The following is a 12890-nucleotide window of genomic DNA, read 5'->3' on the forward strand; positions in this document are numbered from 1 at the left end:
GCCGGTTTATAATTAACAATAACTTGAGTTTTATTTGTATTTAATTTATAGCCTGAAATGTCCCCGAATTTTGTTGCTTCCTCAATAATCCCAGGAATAGCCTTAGCTACATCAATGGTATAAATTGCGATATCATCCGCGAATGCGGTTATTTTTAGACTTTTCCCTCCATGTTGCATAGGGATGATGTAATCTTGAGCAACCAGTGATTTTAAAAAGGGCTCCATAGAAAAGGCGAATAGGAAGGGTGATAAGGGGCAGCCCTGCCTAGTTCCCCTTTCTGCCGGAAAATTAGAAGAATTGGTGCCTGCATAGCTAATCTTAGCCGTTGGTTGATCATAGAGCGAGCGAATCCATCCTAAATATTGTCCATGCAAGCCATAAGTCCTTAGTACTGCCCATAAATATTCCCACCCCACTCGGTCAAATGCTTTTTCAACATCGAGCATAATCATTCCGAGTGGGGTGGAATTAGTTGAAGCTACATCAAACGCTGTAATAGCCATGTTGATATGGGCAGTAGTGTCTCTCCCTGTTACAAAGCCATGCTGTTGATTACTAACCAATTCAGGCATAAGAGGAGCTAATCGATTAGCCAAGATTTTTTAGAAGACTTTTGCGTCTGAGTTTATCAGCGAAATTGGTCTGTATGACCCACATTCTTCCGGCGGTTTATTTTTTTTAAGAAAAAATACGATTTTCGCAGTTTTCCATGACAGAGGGGCCTTACCAGTTTCTCCAATAGAATATATTACTAGCTCAAGAAGAGTCAACAATTCCTGGGTAAATATCTTATATAGTTCTATGGGTAGTAGGTCGTCCCCAGCCGCCTTACCCGGGGGCAAAGAGAGAATAGCAGTCTTTTTTTCAGTAGGTGTTATCTTTAAGCTAAATTGTCTGATTGCTTCATTGTTCCGTTGATTAGGCTTATGTAAGTTAAGATATTGAGAGATATTCTCCTTGGTAGGGTTGTTTTCCGAAGTATATAAATTGCGATAATATTTAGCAAATTGGTCTAAAATTTGATCAGTCTGGTTATACATAAGGGAATCAGAGCCTTTAATTGTTTTTATGTTGGTTCTAGCTTTTTTATCTGCCACTTTGTAAGCTAGCACTTTGCCTATTCTGTCTCCACCTTCATATTATGACAGTTGATATTTATGGATTTTTGCACTATATCTCTCCCTTAACGTCTTCTTAACTTCCGATTGCAGCTTCACTAACTCAAATCTTAGTTCCTCAATTTGATTTCCTTGGGTGACAGCCTCTGCTAATTGTAGCTCCACCATTAAGATATTAGAGGTTATTAATTTAGTATCTTTCCTACTCTCAGTGTTCTTTTTTAAGACATATTGTTGGGCAAAACCTCTTATGCTGCATTTACAGGCATCCCAAACAGAAATAATTGCTGCGGAGTTCAGGTTAATTTCAATAAATTCCTTGATATGTTCTTTTAGTTGCAAAATGAACAATGGATCTGTGAACAAGTATCTAGGAAATGTAAATTGCCTGGCCATTTGTTTCTTGTCAGAGATGTTAAATTCTAACAAAATGGGGTTGTGGTCCGATGTTATTCTCGGGCAAAGTTCTATATTGCAGTTGCCCAGAATTCGATTTGATGCCCAGATCATATCTATCCTGGAACATACTTTGTGAGGCGCTGAGTAGTACGTGAAACCTGCTATATTAGGGTGTTTGGAACGCCAGACATCCTTCAAGCTATGGACTCGGCTTAGTTCTAATATGGCGGCTCTGACTTTACGCATCCTTAAAAATGTACCGTGCCTAGTTGAATCCAACTTGTAATTCATAATACAGTTGAAGTCCCCCATAATGAGCAATTCGCCATCCCATTCCAATAATTCTGTATTTAACTGGTAATACATCATGGGTTCATCGATATTAGGCCCATGCAATAGACAAAATACATAATTACTATATTCAAGTTGAACTTGAGTAATCACCCATCTCCCCCTGGGGTCTGCCGCAGTTCTAGTGATTGCCATCGCTAAATGTTTCTGTTTCAGTATTGCCACCCCCCAGATAGAAGCATTAAGTCGAACAAACAATAAGCTCATAGCCTAGTTGCCTCCAGAGTTTTCTGTCCTGGAACCCTATGTGAGTTTCTGAAATTAAAGCTAAATGGGGTTTATACATGTTTAATTCTTCCTGCACAAGTCTCCTTTTATGTTTGCTATTGAGACCAGCTATGTTCCAGACTAAACATCGAAACATAGACATATCTTATGATTCGTATACTTAGCTTTCCTCTGTATGCTAATACTAAAAAAACGCTTCATTTCGTTTCTATTGACAATATCTTCCTCTTGCAATACATTTTTCCCCCTTAACCCCTTCGACGCTCATGACGAGCTGGGCTCGTCATGCAGTAGCCTCCTCGCACGCTCATGACGAGCCCAGCTCGTCATGAATAATGGTGTTCATGATTTCCCAGCACAGGGGAAAAATCCCCATAGCATTCAAGGTGTTAAAGTCCCTCCCAGCTCCAACACACCCACCCCCCCCCCCCTTAAGTCCCTGTAGGGAGAACACCCCTCTAGACCCTGCTGCCGCTGAAGTGGCAGCGTCATGAAGTAACAGACAAGGAGGCTTCCACCGACTACCCCCAAAAAGAAAATCATTATTTAACCCTCATAAGGAGAAAGTGTACAGACAGCAATATCAAATCGTACGTCAAGCATTTCTTTTGGTATTCATTATTTACTGAAAAGTAAGCATATTCCCCCAAAGAAAATACGAAAAAAATAGCAGGTTATAGACCTCATTATCTCCAGCACCTATTTAGGAACTAAATTTAACTAGTGCCTGTTCAGCTTCTTTTATATCCGTAAAGAAATGTACTTGGCCATTTTTAATCACCTTAAGTCAAGCTGGCTCCTGCAAATATACAATACATCCTATGTCTTTAAAGGAGTTGATTATCTGGCGTAGCTGCCAACGCCTACCCATAGTTTTTTTACTCAAATCTGAGCACAAAAAGAAAGTTACATTATCAACTGTGACAGGCTTATTAGGTCTAGCTTTTAAAGACACAGCCTGCCTCAGCAAAAAGTTCCCAAAGTTTATCAATAGAGGCCGTGGAAATTTGCTTTCTTTGTTTCTCTGGTAAAGAGGCAGTCTATGTACTCGTTGCAATTGTGAGTCCCAGTCCCAGTCTGACAAATCCACACATGCTTTCTGGACAGTTTCACTACATAGGACCGGGGATCTGCACCTTCGGACCCCTCAGGTATTCCAAAAAGACAGAGATTGCATCTTCTTGCCCGATTTTCCATGTCCTCTACTTTAGCTTCTAGCTTAGTTATTCGTTCTGTGTGTGAATGGGTTAGAGATTCGGTTCAAATAGCCCCTTCTTCCACTTCCACTACTCTTTGCTTAAGTTCTTCGATTTCCTGGGTTACCCCCCCCCCCCCAATTTGCTAGATACTTCCAACATGAAAGACTGCAATTTAGAATTATCTTCCCGAAGCTGGAGCAAGTATTGTTGCCCCTCTTGCCGTTGAGCCATTAGAGTCCGCATGATTAAGTCAGTGGAGGAGGCGTTTGGATAATCTTTACCCCTAGCTTCTTCCTCATGTAGCGACTCGTTGGTATCTAAAACAGAAGAGATAGTGGCGGCATTGATAGTGTTGGCACTAATGACTGTAGCCGCAGTACCTGCTGCAAGAGTGTCCAACGGCCTGGTATCTAAGGTTGTATCTATATCCCCAGCTCTTTCCTCCACAGCCATTAATAATAGGAGATGGGCTGATCTGAGCGATGTTGGTAGCATCTGTAGTGGTAGCTGTGACTGTGGCTGTGGCTGTAGCTGGTAAATAGGGAATAGCCCGAGCAGGGGTGTTAGCTTTGTCTGTATCAATACTAGTCCCAGCAGTGGGAGTTATAGATATATCGGGGTGGGTCACATCGGGCATCAACACTAAGGAACATGAAGATCTTAGAGATGAATTTGTTTGGCCCTTTAGGTTAATATTTTCTTCCGGACTTGTACCTGATAGTCTCAGAGCCATATTCTTGACCCCTCATTTCACCTTTATCCATTTCCTTAAGGGGCTCTCATCCCCGTTTATTTTTTTTACCCAAGATGGATACATCCTTAGCCATAGAATTACTGATGACTTTCTTCAGTTTAGCTTTGGCTTTCATTTTACCTTTCTTCAAACCAGGCGACTTGGTAGTATTTGCCTTGTTGTTTATAGTTCCTATATCTTCTTCGTCAGAAATCTATTCGTATTCAATGTTTGGGCTCTCTTCTACAGCCTCTGTTTCTTCAGAGAAAGCTCCATTAATGTCTGAAGCCTCAGTTGTTACACTATCCCTAAGAGTGTCTAAGTTTAATGGCGTCATGGTGTCTTTCACTTGATCTAGACAGAGTTCTGTCCTGCCTGCAGCGCGTGGAGACACTTGCTCTGTCAGGGCGGGGCCCTCATTGCCTCTGTCCTCCTTATCCCCACTTTCGCTTGTTTTATCGTTATTCAAATCTCCAAGCGGTTCGTGGGCGATGAATGTATCTTTATCTCCTTCATTACTAAGAAGGCTCTCAGGCAGCATCAAAGTTTCTTTGGCTTGCAGAGTCGAGCTAGTATTCGCCGCATCTTATATACAATAGACCTCAGAAACATTGTTGCTATCATTTCTGTTGCTATTCTTAGGATCTGAAACAAACGTGGGAGGTCGTATCAGCAGTTTTGAGACAGCCTTAGATACTGCCTCGGCTGTGGGCTGGGCTGTTTCCACATTACCCCCCGGCTGAGCCAGAAGTCTCCCTGCTTGTTACCTTTGCTGATGCTACAGCCGTTGGGGAGTCTGCTTTGATGGTCTTCCCGGCCCGAGTTGAACGGGTGTTCAGTTTTGGAGCCATTGTCCCGCTCCTACGTTGCGCTTCCAGTCCCCCGTTATGCGCTGCCTTCTCCTGTGCACGGACGCCAGACTGTGCCGGGAGCAGAGCAAGGACCACCCACCGAGCCCAGCGACCTACGAGCGACCGAGTTAGTGAGAGCCTCCACACCGGCAGCGTCCGCAGCCCCCACCGGCTGGAAAATCGAAGCATCTACGTGAGTGTCAGCGTCGGTGTCTCAGCATGCAGTCTCGGCAACCTCCACAGTAAAAAACGACACTCGTGATTGCAAGTACTTCTATTCTCTTATTTTCACCGTTTTCTTTCGTTCAATATTCCTCTCTCCTCATTAACCGCATTGGAGAAGTCAAGAGCCTCCCTGCACTGCTTCCTTCGCTTGGCGGCGTTAATCCGCCATCTTGATTCTCACGCCGCCCATGCGGACTGATTACATAGAAAGGACTAAAATAAAACTGAAAATCCATATGTATGAACATGGAAGTAACATTACAAGAGAAGTACATTGGAAAAGAAACCTGGAAAGTCAATAGCCCAGGAAATTTCATGAAAAAAGTATGTAACTTGTTTCCTTTGACGAATGCCAGGGTGGGTATAATGTATGTTCTTTGTATTACAGTAAAACAACTCGTTGATACGCAATGGCTTACCAACACATGCAATGTATTAGTTGTAAGGATTATTTTGAGAAAAGTAATTAAGATTCTCCAAAACATGATTTTCTTATGGCTACAATGGGTCTGAATGCGCTATCTCCACCCAAAATACCGAAGCGATCAGGCATTATCTACTTTCTTCATATAGTAGTGGTTAACACTTTTGTTTACTCCTTCAATTTAAGTCTCACTGTAATCCCCAAGAGCATAAATATGGCTATTATGTTGCATTTCCCATGTGCCTAGCAGAAGCAGTTCCCTTTCCTATATTTCTCTTCTGTCCTCTAATATGCACATGCTTCAAATACACCAGCAATAGGTGTCTCCAATATGGTGCTCTTTGAGTTGTTAGCATCTCAACTCCGAGGCCATTCTGACTCGCACCACTGCCATGTCCTTTCATGGCTGCCTTGTTTACATCTAACTTTTCTCATAAACCAGATGTGCAGGTTATCCCTCTGACCTTGACAGAATGCAGATTTTCAGAATTACAAATAAAAAACGTTTTGTCACTACCATTGTGTTAAGTTTCATTTTAGGTCTCGATCACAATACTTGAGGATAATGTAAGGAACATGTTATCCTGTATGTGTGTAAGTCTGTGTTAGTAATAACTTAGTAGTGTGGCTGTAAAGTCAAATGCTCTGCATACTGCTACCATCTAGTGTTAGGCTAGGACATTACAACTCTTTTTTTCATTCTCAGAAGTTTTAATTCACTCCTCTCTTCGTCCACAATATGCATGGGCACCGACTTCATCCCAGGTTGTTTTTTGCTCAGTTGGTGATAGCTGGAAGTGGAATGTAGAGGAAGACTACTGTGTTGTACCGTGTGCAGTGCAAGTTATTAAAGAAGTAAAGTGTGAGAGAAAATATAAAACATGTTCCGTTATTTCCGTCTTCCACTGAGGAAGGTGGGCAAATATGGATCTACAACACTACATGCTACAAATATATGCTTACGTGCTCTGTATTGACTTATAGTACATGTTTAGACTTGAAGTAGCAAGTTTGGTTACATTTTACAATCCATTATCGACCTAGCAATGCCTGCTTTAGAAATGGGTTGAACATTGTGGGGTTTGGCAAAAGCTACATAGAGCTGTTTAGTTTTTCTGAACAACATAGTCCTGTCAGTAGAGTACATGTATGCTAGTTTCATGTATAGGGTGTTTAATGCTCTTTCCACTTGAGTCATGTTGTGGAAAGAATATAGCTAGCTTAATAATCTGGTTGATGTGGAAAGTTCTAAGGACTACACTGTCATTGTGAATCAGAATGAATATGTCTCGAATAGTGAGTGCTTTTAACTATCTGATGTACCTCAGTCAGGTTATGGCCACCGGAAAGGACATATCACAGGAAAGAAACTGAAGGTTGCAAGATTGGGGGTGTTCTACAGGCAGACCAATAATTCTTGTGAGAACTACATTATGTTTCTACACTGGGGTGGGAGTATTTATGGAAGTATTACCCTTTTAAGTTCCTCCATCAATGCCTTAACCACAAGAATCAATGTTACCTGTGCTGCATGTATGCTGCAACAGCAGACAAGTCAAGGTTTATAGAGGTATACACAAGACCTGCGTTTTAAAGTTATAGAAGGTAACATATGATGTCTTGAAATCTAAATTTTAAGGGGTCTAGTTACTTAGAGCTATAGTAGTGGGTAAATATCTTCCATGTGGATGCATAACGTGCATTTATGGGTCTAGGTGTCTCACACTATATGGCCATACACTAATCAGGGAAGTTTAGGTAGCCAAACTCTAAGAACTCAGTTGCTAGATAGCTAGGTTGAGCTGCCGGGATCGGTGTGCCTTATCTGGCCATGTTGTTGTATGAGAAGGTCATTCCTCATCAGGAGCTTCAAATGGGGACTGCTGGACATCTCAAGGAACACTGAGTACCAGAGCTGTCTGGCCAAAGTTTGGACCACCAGGGTCATTGACACCTGCCTCATCCTCTTCACCACATATGAGATGAATGAAAGAGGATGAAAAGTGTACACAAATATGCTGGACCAGTTCATCCAGTGCATTGCACATGGACTGTGGGTAACTAGAGGTGAGGATTAGGCATTTTGCAATTTTTTGGGTGGTGAAGAGGTCGATGTCTGGAGTTCCCCACTGGTGGAAGTACCTCTGCCAGGCATGTGGGTGGAGTTCTAATTCATGGACTTGTTAATGTGTTCTGTTTTACAGGTCCACAAAGTTGTTGTCCACCCCTGGTAGATTTTCTGCTAGAAAGTGGAACCTGTTGAATTGCAGAGTGCCAGATGTCCTGGCTGAGCAGCAGGGTGGCTGCTCCTGGTGGGGCATCACCTGGACTTTACATCTTCCAGTAACGTATCTGAAGCTGTTATCTTATCAATAAATCTACAACATACTTATATACCACTAGGCTACCAAAGATCTTTTATTTACAACACTGGCGATGATTTAAAAAAACTTGCGTGTTGCTGAAGGAATACCCTGCCTCTGGAACTAAGGATTTGACTATCCACAGGAACTCATGAACTGGAATCCCCAAGAAAAAGGATTACAATAATTACGCTCTGGTAAGCCCCACCAGTGTCCTTTGTGAACAGGACAGCCTGCAGACCAGGGCGTTTGACTTTCTTTTGACTTTCCTGGGACCTGTTTAACAGAAGTGTCTGCTCTGCCCGTGTGCAACCTAATAATCGGCCCTGTTTGTTATTGTCATACAGTGATTTAATTGAGAACTGTGCCGGGACTGTGTTTTGCCACATCCTGTTGTGTTTTGTCAGTGAGGATCTCCCACCTCAAGCTTTACAGAGACGCAGCTGGCATGATCACTCTGCTGTGTTTCTCTGCTCTGTTTGGACTCAGACGGCATGTTTTTCTAAATCCCCTGTGGGACAGGTGTGAACTTTCTACAGTGTGGGCTACTGTGTTTGTCATGACATTAACAAGAAATGGCTACAATTTGTGGCAGTTGGACTCTCTGGAAGTTTTGGGTGTCTGGGCCTGTGACCAGTATTTAATTGTTCAATGCTCTGTTATGAGTGAAAAAGTTGGACATTGAGACTTTGGACATTAGCCAACCCCTGTTTAAAAGACTGAGGCGGGAGTTACAAACAGCACACGCAGCTCTACCTGAACTTGATTGTCCTGCGATGTTTTCAAGGATTCCATCTGATGCTCCAAACTGCTCGCGGTGTCTACCTGCTTCTGGACGCCAGCATGCACAGGCGAGCTGTAAGATTTCCGGCCCAGCGTCACTTACGTGCCGCCATTTTAGGGATGGCTACCACTTCCACGCATTGTATAGCTGGTTCTTGTTCGCCTGCGGCCACCCATGTGTGGTAATGAACGTCGTGGGATCCTTGGACAACTGTCTGCGGCCAATGGTGTGTGAACTTTCTTCACGTCGTGGATCCTCGTGCAACCATTTTCTCAAGATCTAGTTTTTGTTTTTGCAGGCATGATTTGCGCTCCACGGGCAGTTGGAAGGATTTTAAGCAAGTTTTTTTCAGTGTATTTGCTTTAATACAGAGTGACGTTCGGGTCCAAGTTTGGTTTCACAACCAAAAGGATTTATGGGGGCATATTGTAACAACTCTACAGTAAGACTGTTCTTGTGCTTCTGTGCTCATATAGAAGTTGTGGATGCAACAGTCAATATCTTTTTGCTATTTTCCTGCATTACTCATTAACCAGGATGAATTCTCCGCATTAGATGTTAACAACTGAGTGGAGCTTTTGACCCTCGACACTGGACTTTGCTAGCTGATGGTGTGCCATTAACTAAGACTTCATGGCTGGGATATTTGGGTGGTGGTGTTTTGACCTGCTCTGTTATGCATATCAACTATTTATAGTTAAGTGTTTTTATAGTACTGTAATCGGGGCATGTTGCAGTTGTTGCAGTTTAGTGAAATTGGTAACTCCTTGGTTTTATTTATCTGCTTATTGAATCTACATGGAATGAGAGGAGGTGAGTATGTTATGGCCCTGTTTATATACACAGTATGGTGTTTATTTCCTCTAGGGGTTGTGATGTTACTTGTCATTATTTGGTTCTATCTATCTGCATATTGAATCTGCATGGAATGAGAGGAGGTGAGTGTGTAGTGTTGTGTCCCTGATCACTCTGGTCATCCTAGTGTGCGTTGATGTGTTTTGCACTCTTAGTTTAACGGTATAGTATTTACCCTTAGTGTTTCTCTTAGCCTTTGACTTACCACTTAATTGTGGATATTGGATAACATTAGTTTGTCGGTTTCCCTCACTGTTTGCATTGTGTTGGTGAATGGTTTTTCTTGTTTGGACTGCGATAGGAGAAGACACCTTATTACGTAGCTTCTCCATGTGTACCCTCACTGTTTGGATTGTGTGAGTGAAAGGTTTTCCCTGTTTGGACTGCGTAGGAGAAGACACCTTCTTATGAAGCTTCTCTGTGTTTACCTTGATATGAGTTTTATGAGGCTTCTCAGGTTTTAGCTTGATATGAGTCTTATGAGGCTTCTCTGGGTTTACTTTTGAAATGTTTGACTTGAATTTTAGTATTGGCTAAGCCTGATGCTTTTCATGAAACCTTTTGATTCTTGATGTGTGAATTCATTGGCTTAATGAATTGTCATGCATTTCATGTATTTGATATGTTCCTTGATTCATTTCCTCAATGACTTTTCATGCATCTTTTATAATCTAATGTATTTTCTAATTTGATTGCCTTCTGTACTTTCATTGTGTTTTGGTTTCCTTAGGAAGGGGGGGATGTGTTATGATCTACTGTTTGCCTTTCCCCTTTGCCTATGTATCTCTTCCCTACTGCTCAGCCAGAATGAGTGTTGGAGTGCTTGGAGATGTCTGGAATGTTGGATGATTGATGATGTTGTGGAATGCATGGGTGCCTGGTGAGGTTGGGAGTCAGTTGGTGTGAGCAGGCTGAGCAGCAGGGAGGCTGCTCCTGGTGGGGCATCAACTGGACTTTACATCTTCCAGTAACTTATCAATAAATCTACAACATACTTATATACCACTTGGGTACCAAAGATCTTTTATTTACAACATAATGCAGACAGCTGGGGGAAGTAAGTGCCCCTGTTTCTGTACCTAATACATGGCTGTCATGTTGTCCATCATTATGAGGATCACTTTGCCCTGAACACATCCGTAGAAGGCTTTGAGGGCTAGGTGGATGACCAAGAGCTCTAGGTTGTTGATGTGTCCACTCTGGTGGTAGGGTGTCCAAGTCCCTTGCACAGACATGTTGCTAAGATGTGCACCCCACCCAGTGAGCAATGAATAAGTGATGATGGTCACCTATGGGAGAGGGTACATGAAGGGCCTGCAGAACAAAAGGTGATTGCTGTTCCACCATTGCAAAGAGTGCTGGCCTTAACACTAGGTATTCCAAATGTACATACGCTTGTGTCCTCGCAAGTAACTGTTGGAGTGAGCACGTATGTATTCTAGCAAGCAGTGCAATTGCTATGCTGGTAGCCTTCCTACCCAAGATTTTCAGTAGAGTTCTTGCAGTAATTAGATTAGAGTAATGAAAAACAGGCAGCAACTCCTGTAATGCCATCACCCTTTGCTGTTTAGGGTATTCTTTCTCTGTGACATCATTCAACACTGAACCTAGGAAAGGCAGAATCGATTGGGGTTGGAGGTGGGACTTCTTTGCATTTATGGTGAACCCTAAACTTTGAAGCTGGGCTACAGTAGTTTGAGTGTGAGCTAGGCATTGTTGCCTGTTGTTGGTCTTGATCAGCAAGTCGTTGTGGTAAAGGAAGATGTGGATACCACCTCTGGAAGATAAGTGCCCCCACTGCCAAGCAAATGGTAAAAACACTGGGAGCTGTAGTGATTACCCAGAGTAGAACTTTGAATTGGTAGTGTTGTCCAGTTACCACAAACAAAACGTCCTGGTGATGGGTGGATATGGATGCAGAAGTTGGCACCCTTCAGGACTAGTGTCATCATGAAGTCCCATTGGTGGAGCAGAGAGATAACGTTGTTCAAGGTAGTCAAATGAAAGTGCCCAACAAGATATGCTGATTTAGTGGCCTCAGGTTTAATATGGGCCAGAGGGAGCCATGCTCTTCGGGATGAGGAGCCAGAAAGTAGAAGTCTATGCCTCGTTAGTGCAGGGTCATGAGCTGTTTTGTACCATTTTGAAGAAGCTTTTGAACTTCTTCCCTAAGAAGAGTGTGGTGGTCTCGACTGAGGATCTGGTGGTATGTTGGGTGGTTAGTGTGGAGAACTGAGCTCTGCTTAACCAGAGCAAAAACCCATTGATATGAGATGACTTTCTGCCAATAGGGGTGGACATTCTTACCAGGCAGTTGTTTGGGAGCAAGACTCTTTTGCTAAATTCGCCTCTACCCCTGCCTTGCTGTTTTTACTCCAGTAACCACTCTCGTGTGTATTCTCTGCCTGCCTGAAATTCGGGAAAGGCCTGCTGTTGCTACTGGTAGGTTTGTGCCTGGTCAGGGGTGTTTGGTCTTGGTCCTACAACTGGGTTATTGTTTATAAAAGGTGCCCCTCTGAGTGGCACACTGCAATACACCCATGGACTTGGTGACCTCAGTGACCTACTTTATCTTTTTAGCTTATGGCCCAAAATAGTGTTCCACATTGAATGGGATGTAGAGGAGGTGTTGTAGGAACTGCAGCTTGAACCTCTTGACACCTTCCCATGCTTGGCAGTGGAACTGGATGCTTGAGTTTACACTGTGGGAGGTGTTTACCATAGATCAAGTGTACGTCGCATATGCACATTGGAAATGATCTCCCCTTCAGCAACTAGTTCTTTCACCTGCTTTCTGTAGATCTCAATGAGCTGCTGTACCAGGGCCTCCAACTCCTCCCAGTGAAAGCTATCATGCTCTGACATCAAGCCTACAGAATAAGCAATACACCATTGGGTGGTTGCTCCAAACTCCATGCCCTTGCTAACTTCATCAAAGCGCTTACTATCCTTGTCTAGCGAGGGAGTGTCCTCAGTGGCTGAGGGCCAATTCCGTGCTGTGTATACCACCAGGGAGTCCAGGAGCACCAGACCAATGATGTAAAGTGAGCCATCAGAAGAAGCTGTGAACTTCTTCTCAACCTGTGGGGTGACCATAGTTGCCTTGACAGGTTCTCTGGGGCTGACTTCCACAAGCCTTTGATTATGGAGAAGAAATTAAAGATATGTTCAGTTTTGATGGTCTTGACTAAAAAGTTATTCTCCTCCTGTAAGACATGCATGTTGACTTTATGACTGTGGGCTGGGTGCTGAATCAGCGTGGATAGCTAAGCCGGTATGGTCCCAGATCAGGGGTCGCCTGCAGGGTCGACATTATAATCATACCAGGGAGGAGAAGTGTGGCTCACCGGTTAGATG

General features: G+C 43.1%; 1 protein-coding gene across 1 annotated transcript in view; it reads right to left on the reverse strand.

The window, feature by feature from the left end:
- The window catches only part of TRPM5 (transient receptor potential cation channel subfamily M member 5), a 549888-nt gene that overhangs the window by 15035 nt on the left and 521963 nt on the right, over nt 1-12890 (reverse strand). The window lies entirely within an intron of this gene.

This window comes from Lissotriton helveticus, chromosome 3_1, assembly GCF_964261635.1.
Source record: "Lissotriton helveticus chromosome 3_1, aLisHel1.1, whole genome shotgun sequence".
Classification (NCBI taxonomy): domain Eukaryota; kingdom Metazoa; phylum Chordata; class Amphibia; order Caudata; family Salamandridae; genus Lissotriton; species Lissotriton helveticus.